Here is a 12,790-nt window from a genome sequence, read left to right as displayed (position 1 = left end):
TCATACATTTGTCTTTCATCCTCTGTTTTCCCCATTGCAACATTTGCTGAAATAGTGAGATTACATATTCTCTTCTAGCACCTTAAGCCTCTTAAATTTTCAATAACAACTTGACTAGGTAGCAGAGATGATTTATGGTTCACTGGACCACAAGTGACAAGAATATTTCCAAACAATAAGAAACTAACACAAAACAAGATTTGAAGGAAAAATACAAAAGCTGATTATAAAGGTTTAACCCAGATAGCTTTTGTCTGACAGATGAAATATTTCTTATTAGCTGAACAGTACTAACTCAGCAATCAACACAAAAGCAGGTAAAAATGCATCAGCTTTAACAGAACAAAAATATTTTTCACATCAGCAGAGATTTCTTGGGAAGCTGAGGGAACAAAAATCTCACTACAGTCATTAACAGTACCTCTGACACCAGTGTTCCCTCTAATTTTTTACATCCATGTGCAGAATGAATTTTGTTATGTGCACCAATATGGAGGTGATGTATGGCGGGGGTGAGGCTGAGGGGTTCACAGTGTGGGAGGGAACTAAGGGCTGGGGCAGAGGGTTGGGATGCAGGGACGGGGCGGGGGGGAAGTGTTGAGGGCTCTGGCTCAGGATGAAAGCTCTGGGGTGGGGTTGGGGATGAAGGCTTCCAGGTGCAGGAGGGGGCTCAGGGCTGGGGCAGAGGGTTGGAGTGCGGTGGGATGAGGGCTCTGGCTGGGGGTGCGGGCTCTGGGGTGGGGCCAGGATGAGGGGTTTGGCATATAGGCTGCCCCAGGGCTGAGGCAGGGAGAGAGAGGACTCCCCCCAGCCCTTTCTCGCTGCTGAAGCTTGGGGCCAGAGGAGAGGCACCTCTCCCTGGCTCCCGCAGTTCCGGTGGGGCCGTGCTGGGCCGGTGAAGAGGCGCCTCTCCCCGGCCATGGCAGCTCTGGTGAGGCCAAGCTGGGCTGGTGGAAAGGTGCCTCTTCTCGTCCATGGCAGCTCTGGGGCACCTCTCCCCAGCTGTGGTAGCTTCAGTGGGTTGGGACGCCTCTCTCTGGCTGCAGCAGCTCCAGCTGGGCCGGGAGAGGGGCACCCTTCCCTGGCCGCAGCAGCTCCGGCTGGGTGGGGCTGGGGCGCCTCTCCCTGCATGCAAGGCCCTTGATAGCCTGTTGCGCGGCCACGCAGCTTAGAGGGAACTTAGTCTGACACGTGAGGCAGAATTCTGACCAGGACAAGTAGATACCTTTTGTTTGTAGATTAATGGCAAATTATTGAATTACAGATTATGAACTCCAGGACTCCAATGACAGTTCTGAGAACTTCTAGTTTTTCATGTGTTTAAGATATGAAATAAAAGTATTACTTAATTTGAGAGATGATTAGGAATTCCAATTATTTGGATCAGGGGACTGGCAAGAGGATGTTGAGCCTTCTACATCCTAAATTCAGCTTTAACTTGGTGACTGAATATTGTTATCCTCTGACGCATATTCAGTGTGAAGTGAGTGTTGGTCTCAGTTCAGTTCCTAGTTATCAGGAGCCTTCAATTAGAGCTTTGTTGAATAGGAATTTTTTTCGACATATTTTTGTGAAAAATTTGATTTTTTTCCTACAAAAATTCCAATTTTTTTTCCAATCAAGTCTTCCCACAATACCCTATGGTTGGCACCAAATCACATCTTTCTTAGAAGTCTCAGAAAAGGTCATGGAAATGTAACTACACTCATACCCTATAGGGCAGGGGTTGCCAAGCTGAGCCTGAGAAGGAGCCAGAATTTACCAATGTAGATTGCCAAAGAGCCACAGTAATATGTCAGTAGCTCCCCCCGCTTCTAGCGCCTCCCACCCACCAGTCGCCCCGCCAATCAGCACCTCCCCCTCCCTCCCGATCAGCTGTTTTGTGGCATGCAGGAGGCTCGGGGGGGGGGGGGAGGAGCGAGGGCACAGCAGGCTCAGGGCATGGGGTTGGGAAAGGTGAAGTTGGGGCAGGGCCTGTCACAGAGCCAGGAGATAAGCAGTGAACACCCCCTGGCACATTGGAAAGTTGGTGCCTGTAGCTCCAGCCCTGGAGTCGGTGCCTGTACAAGAAGCCGCGTATTAACTTCTGAAGAGCCGCATGTGGCTCCGGAGCCACAGGTTGGCCACCCCTGCTATGGAGGTAACTCCAGAATGAGGTTGGGGCATATTGGTAGTGTGGGGGAGCTTATACTACTGCTGCCAGGGCCGGATTAACCCAGGGGCTTTAGGGGCTGCAGCCCAGGGCCTCGGACTAGGGAGAGCCCTCCAAAAATAAATCCATAATTATATACAATTCAGTGTTCACCAACCCATTGATTGCAATCGACTGGTCGATCCTGGAGCCTCTGCCAGCCAATTGCGATCTACAGGCCGCTAAAAGTCCAGTGGCGCAGCAGGGCTCAGGCAGGATGCCTGAATGCTGTGGCCCCATGCTGCTCTTGGAAGCGCCCAGCTGCTGGCACATCTCCGCGCACTGCCCCCGCCCCCAGCACCATCCCCGTAGCTCCCATGTGCGCTTGCAGGCACGGGCAGCGTATGGAGAAACGCTCTCCCCCTCTCCCCAGGGGTGCACAGAGACATGCCAGCAGCCGGCAGCTTCCGGGAGCAGCATGGGGCCATGGCATGCAGCCTGCCTGAGCCCTGCTGCGCCGCCGGCTGGGAGCTACCTGTGCTAAGCGCCTCCCTGCTGGAGCCTGCACCTCGCACACCCTCCTGCACCCCAACTCCCTGCCCCAGGTCAGAATCCCCTCCTGCACCAAACTCCCTCCCAGAGCCTGCACCCCTCCCTCTCTCCCACACTCCAGTCCCCTGCGCCAGCCCTGAACCCCCTCCAGCACCCAAATTCCCTCTCAGAAAGAAAATAATATAACAGCTGTTCTAAGGTAAGAAGTAGGATATTTTGAATTAACTTAACTACATTCTACAAATACATTAGAAGGAGAAGACCAAGGACAGAGTAGGCCCGTTACTGAATGAAGGGGGAAAGACAAGAACAGAAAATGTGGAAATGGCAGAGGTGCTTAATGACTACTTTGTTTCAGTTTTCAATAAGAAGGTTAGTGGCAAGTGGACGTCTAACAGTGAATGCCAGTGAAAATGAGGTAGGATCAGAGTCTAAAATAGGGGAAAAACAAGTCAAAAATTACTTAGACAAGTTAGACGTCTTCAAATCACCAGGGCCTGATGAAATACATCCTAGAATATGCAAGGAGCTGACTGAGGAGATATCTAAGCCATTAGCAATTATCTTTGAAAAGTCATGGAAGACAGAGACATTCCAGAAGAGGAAAAGGGCAAATATAGTGTCCATCTATAAAAAGGCAAATAAGGACAACCTGGGGAATTACAGACCAGTCAGCTTAAACTTCTGTACTCAGAAAGATAATGGAGCAAATAATTAAGCAATCAATTTGAAAACACCTAAAAGACAATAAGGTAATAAATAAGTCAGCATGTATTTGTCAAGAACAAATCATATCAAACCAACCTGATAGCTTTCTTTGACAGGGTAACAAGGCTTGTGGATGAGGGGAAGCAGTAGATGTGGTATATCTTGACTTTAGTAAGGCTTTTGATACGGTCTCACATGACACTGGTTGGAAAATTGTTCTCAGAGAGTAGTTATCAGTGGGTCACAGTCATGCTGGAAGGGCATAACGAGTGGGGTCCTACAGGGATTGGTTCTGGGTCTGGTTCTGTTCAATACCTTCATCAATGATTTTGATAATGGCATACAAAGTATACTTATAAAGTTTGCAGGCAACACCAAGCTGGGAGGGGCTGCAAGTGCTTTGGAGGATAGGATTAAAATTCAAAATGATCTGGACAAACTGGACAAATGGTCTGAAGTAAATAGGATGAAATTCAATAAGGACAAATACAAAGTACTCCACTCAGGAAGGAACAATCAGCTGCACACATACAAAATGGAAAATGACTGCCTAGGAAGGTGTACTGCGGAAAGGGATCTGGGGTCATAGTGGATCACAAGCTAAATATGAGTCAACAGTGTAGCACTGTTGCAAAAAAAGCAAACATCATTCTGGTTAGTATTAGTAGGAGTATTGTAAGCAAGACATGAGAACTAATTCTTCTGCTGTACTCCATGTTGATTAGGCCTCAACTGGAGTATTGTGTCCAGTTCTGGGTGCCACATTTCAGGAAAGATGTGGACAAATTGGAGAAAGTCCAGAGAAGAGCAACAAAAATTATTAAAGATTGGAAAGATTGGGTTTGTTTAGTCTGGAGAAGAGAAGACTGAGAGGGAATATGATACAGTTTTCAAATACATAAAAGGTTATTACAAGGAGGAGGGAGAAAAATTATTCTTCTTAACCTCTGAGGATGGGACAAGAAGCAACGGGCTTAAATGGGCTTAAACCAGCAAGGGCAGTTTAGGATGGACATTAGGAAAAATTTCCAGTCAGAGTGATTAAGCACTGGAATAAATTGCCTAGAGAGGTTGTGGAATCTCCCTCATTGGGGATTTTTAAGAGCAGGTTGGACAACCACATGTAAGGGATGGTCTAGATAATACTTAGTTCTGCCTTGAGACCACGGGACTGGACTAGATGACCTCTCACGGTCCCCTCCAGCGCTATGATTCTACATGTTTTAAAACTGAAATGTAATCACAGAATGGCTTTATGTTAATTAAAAGGCAAGTTTAGTACAGCATTAATAGCCTCAACACCAAATTGTGATCATTTTGTTTTCAATTAGGAAAAAGTCTTGTATACAGGGGCCCCACAAAATCTAATAGCCCCAGGTGCACAGGAGGGTTAATCTGGCCCTGACTGCTGCCCATGCTGCACCTCTTCCAAGAGTAAACACAGGACTCCCGGGGCCATCAATCGGGCACTTTTCACAAGCACAGAACTCACCTGAGAAGTAAAACAATTTTTTTAAAAAATATGTGTATGCTTCTGCAAAATTATATCAACTGGGCATGCCCGTAATGACCCCCCCACCTGTGATAAACAAGAAGCTACAAGGGGTCCAGCTCCAGAACAACCGCTCGCCTCTTCCCCTCCCCCTCAGGCCACCCAGGCAGAGGGGAACGCGGAGAGGGTCCGGATGGGGGCATGGCGCGGGCGACGCTCAATTCCGTTACGCTGGCTGCCTCCTGCCCGACACAAGCCGGTTGGACGGGGATACTCTGCGGGGAAGCGCGCGCGCAACTTGCTCCTTCCCCGCGCATTTTGCGCGCCCTCACTTCACGTACAATGCGCACGCGCGAGGGGGGGGCGTCTTTCTGCACCAGGGAAGCGGCTGAGTCCCTCCCCTGGCAGCCGGCGCGGCGTTAGCTCCCTGTCCCTCCCCCACCCCGGGGAGCCCTCTACCCGACCCCATGAGAGATTCCCAGCCTCTGCTGCCGCGCCGCCCCGGCTCCCCTGGCCCGGCTCCCGCCCCGCCGCGGCCGGGGCCCCGCCTCTACCCGGTCCAACAACTGAGTCTCCTGCCCCAGCCGGGCAAGACAGCGGAGCGTCGTCCCCAGCCGGCCGGCCGCGTTTCCGTGGAGACAGAACGCGGCTCCCCAGCGGGCGGGGCTTCTCTCCGAGCCGGGCTGAGTGAGCAGGGGCGGGGCGGGGCGGCCCTACCGATCGGTGATTGGCTGGCGAGAGGTAACTGCTGCCCCATTGGTTGTGGCCAGGACACGGGCGCTCGAGGGAAAGGGCCGTTAACGCGTGGCCCCTGCGGTGCTGCTGTCACAGAGTGCTCGGCCGGCCTCGCGCCCCGCAGCCAACCCCACTGGCCCTGGTCTGCAGGCTGGAGCCGGCCGGACCCCGCGCCTGCCGCCCACCCTGCTGCTCCGCCGCCGCCGCGCGAGGACCATTTCAGAGCCCGCCTTGTACAAAGCCGAGGCTGGTGGGGCAGAGAGACCCGCGGGCACGCGGGGCCCCCTGCCTACAGGCGCTGCCGGCAGGGCCAGAGTGCTGCAGCGTGGTCCCTCTGGCCCCTTGCTGGCTTCCTTTGAATGATGGAGCCAATGATGGAGCCGGACAAATGATGGAGTTTGTCCCCTATCCATCGGGCCCTGTGTGTTCTGTTTACCTTTTAGTGATTTTCTCCCGGGGAATGTATCCGCTTTAGTGTGTCAGATCTTTAACCTGTTGTCTGACAGCTTGAAAGGTGGACGTGGTGGGCGTGAGATTCATCAAGGTACGTTCTAGTGCTCAGAGCCTCCGTGCCTGCCTGTGTACTGTGTGTGTCTTCTGGGGGAATGCGTAGCCTTACTTCAACAGGCAGCTTTGCACATGCACACAGGCGAGTATGTATTAAAATAATATATATATCATGCAATGTATTGTATGTTCCTCCTAGAGCAAGTTTTTTATATATATATATGTGAATGATATATATAAAATCAGGACAAAAACCAAATAATACTTTTTTATAAAACCCAGGATTTTTTCAGTAAAAATCCATTTCAGCTGAAAACAAAGGGGCTTACAAATCCAGAGGTTGCAAGGCCACAGAACTTCCCCCACACTACACTGAGTGCATACAGTTACAAATTAGGGATGTGAAAGGTTAACCAGTAAGCACCGTCTTACCAGTTAACCACCCTAACGGTTAACCTGTCTGCCAGCCAGTGCAGGCCCAGCCACGGTGCCTAGCCAGAGCAGCACCACTCAGCCGGAGTGGGCCCAGCTGCACTGTCTGGCTAGAGCAGTCCCAGCTGTTTAAACGGTTAACCATTTAAATGACATTTTTTAATCTTTTAAACGGTTGACTTTTTAAATGGTATTTACATCCCTATTACAAATATTGTAACTTTCAATTCAATAAATACTTCAATTTTTAAAGGGTTTCCATGCATTATATAGACCATTTTATTGTAAGAGCAGGGCACAGTAGTCAAACATATTCATAGAAAAGCAACATACACACCAACATTTGAGATAAATGGGATATAAGGGCACAATGGAAGAGTGTTGGCTCCTCTGCAACTCTACAAATTACCTTAAATAATGTTTAGAGTATCTCCATATCCAAACAACTGGATGTAGAGGTGGAATGGACAATACACATATTACAGCGGAGAGAAAGTCTTGTGATTAAGGGACTAGCCCAGGGGTGTCTAAACTGACTGACCGTGTGAGCCGCATATGACAATCTTCAGAAGTTTGAGAGCCAGGGTGCACCTGCTGGTGCTCAGGGCTTCAGCCACACGGGAAGGAGGGTCTTCGGGCTTCAGCCCCACTGGAGACACCTTCCAGGCCTTGGGACTTCAGACCCTCTCCTGCTGGAGTCTCGGCAGGCACACCCTGCATGCCTGAAGCCCCGAGCCCCAGCAGGCATGTCCTGCAGGACTGAAGCTCCAAGACTCCCCTCCCTGCTGGGTAGAACCAGAGGTGATATATGGAGGGGGGTGAGCACGTGGGGCCAGGTGCCCCACCTCAGATTTATGCCAGGGTTTGCTGGCCCTGCTTGGTCACATGGTGCCACCAGGCCCCCTCACTGCACTGCAGCAGCTGGAGCCAGCATTCTAGGAGCTGTAGCTGCGGGAGAGGCAGCAGCAAACAGCTGGGAGCTGCAGGGAGAGCCGCTGTTTTTGCTGCCTGTCCCTGTGGAGCTAAAGCAGCGGCCCTTCCCTGCAGCTCCCAGCTGTTTGCCACTGTCTCTCCACAGGTTTCAGAGTAACAGCCGTGTTAGTCTGTATTCACAAAAAGAAAAGGAGTACTTGTGGCACCTTAGAGACTAACCAATTTATTTGAGCATAAGCTTTCGTGAGCTACAGCTTACTTCATTGGATGCATACTGTGGAAAGTGTAGAAGATCTTTTTATACACACAAAGCATGAAAAAATACCTCCCCCCACCCCACTCTCCTGCTGGTAATAGCTTATCTAAAGTGATCACTCTCCTTACAGTGTGTATGATAATCAAGTTGGGCCATTTGGTTTTCTCACCACCACCCCCACACACACAAACCCACTCTCCTGCTGGTAATAGCTTATCTAAAGTGACCACTCTCCTTAAAATGTGTATGATAATCAAGGTGGGCCATTTCCAGCACAAATCCAGGGTTTAACAAGAATGTCTGGGGCGGGGGGGGGGGTAGGAAAAAACAAGGGGAAATAGGTTACCTTGCATAATGACTTAGCCACTCCCAGTCTCTATTCAAGCCTAAGTTAATTGTATCCAATTTGCAAATGAATTCCAATTCAACAGTTTCTCGCTGGAGTCTGGATTTGAAGTTTTTTTGTTGTAATATCGCAACTTTCATGTCTGTAATCGCGTGACCAGAGAGATTGAAGTGTTCTCTGACTGGTTTATGAATGTTATAATTCTTGACATCTGATTTGTGTCCATTTATTCTTTTACATAGAGACTGTCCAGTTTGACCAATGTACATGGCAGAGGGGCATTGCTGGCACATGATGGCATATATCACTTTGGTGGATGTGCAGGTGAACGAGCCTCTGATAGTGTGGCTGATGTGATTAGGCCCTGTGATGGTGTCCCCTGAATAGATATTTGGGCACAGTTGGCAACGGGCTTTGTTGCAAGGATAGGTTTCTGGGTTAGTGGTTCTGTGTGTGGTATGTGGTTGCTGGTGAGTATTTGCTTCAGGTTGGGGGGCTGTCTGTAGGCAAGGACTGGCCTGTCTCCCAAGATTTGTGAGAGTGTTGGGTCATCCTTCAGGATAGGTTGTAGATCTTTAATAATGCGATGGAGGGGTTTTAGCTGGGGGCTGAAGGTGACGGCTAGTGGCGTTCTGTTATTTTCTTTGTTAGACCTGTCCTGTAGTAGGTGACTTCTGGGAACTCTTTTGGCTCTATCAATCTGTTTCTTCACTTCCGCAGGTGGATATTATAGTTGTAAGAATGCTTGATAGAGATCTTGTAGGTGTTCGTCTCTGTCTGAGGGGTTGGAGCAAATGCGGTTGTATCGCAGAGCTTGGCTGTAGACGATGGATCGTGTGGTGTGTTCAGGGTGAAAGCTGGAGGCATGTAGGTAGGAATAGCGGTCAGTAGGTTTCCGGTATAGGGTGGTGTTTATGTGACCATCGTTTATTAGCACTGTAGTGTCCAGGAAGTGGATCTCTTGTGTGGACTGTACCAGGCTGAGGTTGATGGTGGGATGGAAATTGTCGAAATCATGGTGGAATTCCTCAAGGGCTTCTTTTCCATGGGTCCAGATGATGAAGATGTCATCAATATAGCGCAAGTAGAGTAGGGGCGTTAGGGGATGAGAGCTGAGGAAGCGTTGTTCTAAGTCAGCCATAAAAATGTTGGCATACTGTGGGGCCATGCGGGTACCCATAGCAGTGCTGCTGATCTGAAGGTATACATTGTCCCCAAATGTAAAATAGTTATGGGTAAGGACAAAGTCACAAAGTTTAGCCACCAGGTTAGCCGTGACATTATCGGGGGTAGTGTTCTTGACGGCTTGTAGTCCATCTTCATGTGGAATGTTGATGTAGAGGGCTTCTACCTATTTCCCCTTGTTTTTTCCTACCCCCTCCCCTCCTCAGACGTTCTTGTTAAACCCTGGATTTGTGCTGGAAATGGCCCACCTTGATTATCATACACATTGTAAGGAGAGTGATCACTTTAGATAAGCTATTACCAGCAGGAGAGTGGGATGGGGGGAGGTATTTTTTCATGCTTTGTGTGTATAAAAAGATCTTCTACACTTTCCACAGTATGCATCCGATGAAGTGAGCTGTAGCTCACGAAAGCTTATGCTTAAATAAATTGGTTAGTCTCTAAGGTGCCACAAGTACTCCTTTTCTTTTTGTCTCTCCACAGAAGCTAACACCTGGGAGCTGAAGGGAGGCTGCTGAGGGTAAGAGGGTGCGTGTACCTGAGGGGGCATGACTCAAGCTTGGAGGGATGTACCTTTACATTTTCCCCCCTACTCTCAGCAGGCACCAGTTGTCTCTGGGAGAAGCCCCTGGCCCCACCATCCTGCTGCAGGGCAGAAGCCCCAAGCCTTCCCCCACCCCCAGTCTGGTAGGTGAGAATGGGGGGTGTGGACCCTGCGAACTGCACTTTAACTGTAAAAGAGCCATGTGTGGCTCATGAGCCACAGTTTGACAACCCCTGGTCTATAGGGAGACCAGGCACCTGACTCAAGCTTTGTGGATTCCAGTGATTTTTGAAGTTCCTAAAAGTTTGGTATTGCACCACTCAACATCAAAACACCTACATCCTTCAGTGCCTCTGGATTTAGCTGTGTAACTTCAGACAACCACATTTTGAAAATGCTGGGCTTGGAGTCCGGGATTTATAGGATGGGATGTTATTTTGGGGGCACCCACTGTAGATTTTTATGCAAAAATGTTATACAAAATTGTGCTGTTTTTTCTCTTTGGTATTTTGGTGAACTCATGTAGGCTGATCTGAGTTAATAATTATTGCTTGTTACATCCCACTATGAGAATTGTCAACCCCAAATAGAAAGGAAAATGGACAATTTGTTCTTGCCTACTAATTTCCTTTCTTTAATTAATCATGTGTTGACAGCCATAACCATACTTTTCTTAGAAACTGGCTCAGTAAAAATCTGGTCAGATGGATAATTACTTAATTTTTGGATTGTTAATATAAAAAGTAGCATGTTTAAGCTTTCTGATTCGGGGAAGAGTGTTCCAAGATGGCAGCTGTACCCCAACTACAGTAGAACTGCTCTGGACTTGCCTCCCTCCCCCCATGGTTGAGAGGAGGAAAAGGCTAGTGTGATGATTGTCAGTTATGAGTAGTCAGCAAAAACAAATGATTAAGAATGCAAGAAGAAATTTTTCCATCCCTGACTTTTTTCATATTAACTTGAAACATTAATGTTGCATTAACTTATTTTTTTCAAATGTTTCCCTTATTTCCATTTTTTAAAAGAAAGAAAACCCCTGGCTATGGCACTTAGGAGTTGTGTAATTGGGTTTTACACTCCTCCAGAGCAGGGGTGGACAAACTTTTTGGCCCCAGGGTCGCATCTGGGTATGGAAATTGTATGCCCGGTGGGGGAGGGGAACTCTATGGGGTGTAGCATGGCGGGGGTGCTGTATATGGGATATTACCGAGGTGGGGGGAGGGGAGACTCATGGGGTGTGGTGTGGGGAGGGCTTTACATGGACGGTACCGGGGACTTCTAGGGGCCCTGCCGACAGTGACAGCAAGGTGGCCACATAAGGTACTGCCACGGAGGCACCCTAGCTGGGATGGGTGCGGCCCCTAGGATCTCAAGGCTCTCGAGGCTAGAGCTCTAGGAGACCAGGAGGGGATTGGGCGCACTGTTGTGTTGGGGAGGGGCTGCTGTGTAAGGGTGGGGTTCCAAACCTGGAAACAACGCGGTGAAGTCACACCTGTGCAGTGTGGCTCTGTGTGCCGGAAGATGGCGCTCATCAAGGGAGTTGTGAGTCAGGGGCTAGAGAGCACTGGGTGGGCAGAGTGGGTCAAGCCCCCAACCCCGCTTCCCGGTGGGAACTCGAGGGCCAGATAAAAATGTCTGATGGGCTGGAAGTGGGCCGTAGTTTGCCCACCCCTGCTCCAGAGTGTTGTAGACGTTTTATGCTACCAATAGTCCAATAGAAATTTTGTATCATGTTTATGTTTAAGCAAATCTTGATTAGTTTACAACATAATGGTGGTCAGTTACTTTACTGTTGGGACCATCTAGGTATTTAGATAGATAGAAAAAAAAATCAAATTTACCCAAGTGATTATTCCTCATTAAGAACAAGACTTTTGTGAAAGCTGAAATTTTTAAATTAAGCTACTTTTAAGTTATGGGTGCAGGTTGCACTAGAGCAGGGGTTCTCAAACTGGAGGTCAGGACCCCTCAGGCGGTCGCGAGGTTATTACATGGGGGGTCGCAGGCTGCCAGCCTCCACCCCAAACCCCGCTTTGCCTCCAGCATTTATAATGGTGTTAAATATATTTTAAAATGTTTTTAATTTATATGGGGGGGTTGTGCTCAGAGGCTTGCTATATGAATGGGGTCACCAATACAAAAGTTTGAGAACCACTGACCTAGAGCCATATATGGGTGTATCTGGTTTAGGAGACAGGAAACTGAGTTTTGACTGTCAGAATTTCCTGCTTATCATTTTGTCAAGAGATGAAAGGGCAGAGGTTTAAGCTATCAAACCCAGTGGATTTCCTAAGATCCAGGTAGCTCTTTAGATGATCCATGGAATCCCTCAAAGCTACTCTGCTGGTGCAGTGCTGCCACAGACGGACTGTCTCACAGATGTGTCATAAGGAAGGGGAGCCTAGATGATAAAAACTGCTTTAAGAAGTGTGAACTCTCCGTTGGACTGCAGGAAGAATATAGCAAAGAGCAGCAGTTCTGGTCCTAGCCCTAAAATCCCCCCCAAACCAATGACCTAGTGGAGCTCAACCAGAGGAGAATTCTGCACAGTTCCTGGGATAGGAGGAGCATATAGCAGAGCTGGCACTTCTCTCTTCAGTAACCCCTGCCCAGGATTCACTTTGCTTTCACTACTTCAAATATTGCCTTTAATCTTTTTTTTTAACTGAGAAAAAGTGTATTGTTTCTTGTTCGCTGGAAAGTGGCTGAATGGATTTTCCTCACACTTCAAAAAATGTCTTTGGATTAATATCAAGCATGTGAAACTGCAGCTCAAAGATTTTTGAGACAGGAGGTTATTATAATGGAAGTTGAAGTGCAGTCTTAACTTTACATTTGTAGGAGAGAATATGAATATATCCTGCCTAAGCTTGGTGCATTAATTAATATGGGAATGATTATTTTTCCTTTACCTATAGTGACTCATGTTTAATGCAGTGAACAGAAATTGATTTATTTTTCAGCATTAC

The sequence above is a fragment of the Eretmochelys imbricata genome, chromosome 3 (genome assembly GCF_965152235.1).
Source record: "Eretmochelys imbricata isolate rEreImb1 chromosome 3, rEreImb1.hap1, whole genome shotgun sequence".
Taxonomy (NCBI): Eukaryota; Metazoa; Chordata; order Testudines; family Cheloniidae; genus Eretmochelys; species Eretmochelys imbricata.
This window is presented reverse-complemented; position numbering follows the sequence as displayed.